Consider the following 3,479-nt stretch of genomic DNA (forward strand, 5'->3'; position numbering starts at 1 on the left):
TGCGCGCAGGTTTGGTGGTGGGAGAGATCTGGACGTGCAATGTTAATTTTACCTGTGATCCTCTGAATAAACCAGCACGGTTATTTTTTATAAAATCTAAGTGGTCTACTTTGTCTTTGTGAGTTCCTGGTTTGAAAGAGCCGGAAGAGGCTTTATAATAAAAATAGAGCCTATAATACCTATTTGAGTGGTTCTTCTTGGCTGCCAAAGACATCTCATCACCAAAATGGACACCATCCAAAGTAGCACTGGCACATGTTCTCATGTGATGTGGCTTGCTTTATGAGGAGCTCTACTTGTGTTGACACATCCAGCATCTCATCATGGGAAAAGTCTCAACCTGTAAATTTGTCTCTGGTGATAATCTGAATTGCTTTCTTGTTGAATGCCTCAGGTTAGGGTAGGGTAGAACTTTATTGATCCCACAGTGGGGAAATTCCAGTGTTCCAGCAGCAGTAAGGGACAAAAACAACAGAGCAAGCAACAAGACACCATAAGAACAGATACCACACACCTATCTTGATAAGACAAATTCAGAAAGCACGGAAAGAAGCTACTGGAACTTGCTGCCGCTCTGTGCAGCGCGCCGGCTCGGGGATCAGTGGAGAACCGTCACCATGGTTGTACCCAGCCATCACCAATGAAGGACTGAATGCAGCACAGAGGAACTAATCCTGGCAGCACAAGAACAAACTCTAAGTAGAAGATCAATAGAGGCCAGGGTCTACCATATCAGACAGGACCCCAGGTGCAGGCTGTGCAATGATGCCCCTGAAACAATCCAGCACATAACAGCGGGGTGCAAGATGCTAGCAGTTGTACCAAGCCATCACCAATGAAGGACTGAATGCAGCACAGAGGAACTAATCCTGGCAGCACAAGAACAAACTCTAAGTAGAAGATCAATAGAGGCCAGGGTCTACCATATCAGACAGGACCCCAGGTGCAGGCTGTGCAATGATGCCCCTGAAACAATCCAGCACATAACAGCGGGGTGCAAGATGCTAGCAGGCAGGGCATACATGGAACGCCATAACCAAGTGGCTGGCATAGTGTACAGAAACATCTGTGCAAAAAAAAGGAAGTCCCAAAGTCAAAATGGGATACACCTCCAAAGGTGGTTGAGAATGACCAAGCTAAGATCCTGTGGGACTTCCAGATACAAACTGACAAACTGGTAATGGCCAACCAACCGGACATAGTAGTGGTGGACAAACAGAAGAAGAAGGCCGTAGTAATAGATGCACTGTAGCAATCCCAAGCAATAGCAACACTCTCAGATCAAAATTGCTTGGATCGCTTCCTTGTTTCACAAAAATATTCTCATGAGACATTTGATCTGAGACCGAACCTGCTGCAGAGTTCTGACGTGCCTGTGTGCCGGTTAGCTGATGGTGCTGTTTCCCATCAAAGATGAAGTCATAGCTGCTCTGTTGATATTGGTGGATGCTCTGTTTGTGTCAGTATGTTTGTAAGAAAGAAGCTGTGTGTGTTTCCCAGCAGACACTTTGATAGTGCTTGGAACTGCCAAACCACATGAAACTGTCATCTACGTTCAGTGATGGAATGCCAGTTTGGGAGCTGTTGCCTCGATGTGGCCGAGCCTTTTATAAAAACATTTTTAATTGGCCTATTGTTATAATTCTGGAAACCAGCTAATGATAAAATTATATGACTAATATCCAGTGGCAAATTGATGCCTTCAATAATTTTTTATAATCACGCATTTTTCAAATCGTGGACACCTAATTATAGGACAAAACAATCCATATGTGAGTATCAAATTTTCACAGTGATATTGTTTTAGTTGAACTCTCCTGCTCATTTCAAACTGTGTAACTAGTCAAAAAGGCAGCTTGGGACAGTGTGTCTCAAACAAAAGGCCCTGGTTCATGCTCTTTCTTGTCCTCTGCTGACATAAATTGGTGAACAGGATGCAGAATGCAGAGGTGCTCCAGGGCCAATGTCCTGACATCTCAGAGGATTTCTCCTTTTGCAAATAAACAGCATCTACAAATGGAAACAATAAATAAATAAAATCGCCCACATGTTTTTAAAATGGATGTTGAAATGGGAGCAGTGGAGGAAAATGTTCTGTACAGGAGACAGGCAAGCCACAGTTCTGATACAGGCTTCTCCATATCTGACATACAGGAGTTCAGCTCTGTTCACATGTACAATCAGGTGCATAAGTATTTGGACGAGGGGACAGTTTTTGTAATTTTTATTTTTTACACACAAAACCATGTGTACGCCTTATCCGTGCATAAACTGCTTTGTAAACACAATGTGAGGGAAGAATGTGTACATGCAGTTTGAGTAGGTATCATATGGAAATGGAAAAACAAGGTGAGAAGCCAATATTAAAGAGCTTGCATTATTTCGTAGGTGTTTACATATACTTCAGCTCAAAGTTTATTTTTAAACATTGCATTTAAGTTGGCCTAATGAATTTTGTTCTTATTTCTTTTCCCTTTGGCATTTTTTGTATTTCATTTTAGACTTTCTTGTAAATTATTCTGTAAAGTCATAATATTACTGTTGTAATAATTGTAATTGTATTAATTGAGACATCAGTAGCCTAACACTAAGCCTTTACCAGGTGTGTGATTAAATTACAGGGCTCTATAAATAGCTATAGCTGTGGGTAATGGTCGTGCATAAAGATGGATGTTCTGGTGTTTCTACAGGATCTTGACAATCATTCTTTCTGATTCCTTGTAAAGCTGTGTAACCAAAACTGCAGTAGATAATTCAGCGGTTGCCTGTCCTCCTCCTGTTGCCCCAGTGTTGATGAGGGAACGTTGTACTATCTGTTTCTTGTTGGTGTTCGCTGGTTGAAACTTGGGTCTGAGATTTTTATCCTTCTCTCCTTTAGAACATGCAGGGTCTCAGTAGATGCTCTTGGGAATGAGCAAAAACAAAGCTTTAAGTTCTTTGCCTACAGGCCAGTGTTATTTACTGTGGCTTAGTTACATATGCTACATCCACTGTGGTAAAAATGGATTTTATGTAAGCATACAGAAAGCGACCAAACCAACTTTGTTCTGACTTTTCTTATAGAAATTACCACACTTTGAGTTTACAGTGAAGATAATGTGCTTCAACAGTTAGTTTAATGGTTAATCAAAACAAAATTCAATAATTTTTGAGTATTTTAAGCCGTGTATCAAGAGAAATTGCTGCTCCTCTTTGATATAATTTCAAATGGAATTGAATTTTGAAGGTGTACTCTTACACTTCATCTCACTATTTTGACATTTTACAGACAGAACATTAGATTACAAAAATAATTAAAAAAAAAAAATAAATCAATAAAAAGGTCTCTCACTGCCGTTTGTGCCTACGGGCAGAATGGCAGTGTAGAGTACCCGGCCTTCTTGGAGTCCCTGGGAGGGGTGCTGGAAAAGGCCTCGACTGGGGACTCCGTTGTTTTACTGGGGGACTTCAACGCCCATGTGGGCAGCGACAGTGACACC

At 41.3% G+C, this 3,479-nt stretch overlaps 1 protein-coding gene across 4 annotated transcripts in view; it reads left to right on the forward strand.

Moving 5' to 3' along the window:
- LOC109960731 (coxsackievirus and adenovirus receptor homolog) overlaps nucleotides 1-3,479 on the forward strand; it is a 68,806-nt gene that overhangs the window by 61,596 nt on the left and 3,731 nt on the right. The window lies entirely within an intron of this gene.

The sequence above is a fragment of the Monopterus albus genome, unplaced genomic scaffold (assembly GCF_001952655.1).
Source record: "Monopterus albus unplaced genomic scaffold, M_albus_1.0 scaffold50.1, whole genome shotgun sequence".
Lineage (NCBI taxonomy): Eukaryota > Metazoa > Chordata > Actinopteri > Synbranchiformes > Synbranchidae > Monopterus > Monopterus albus.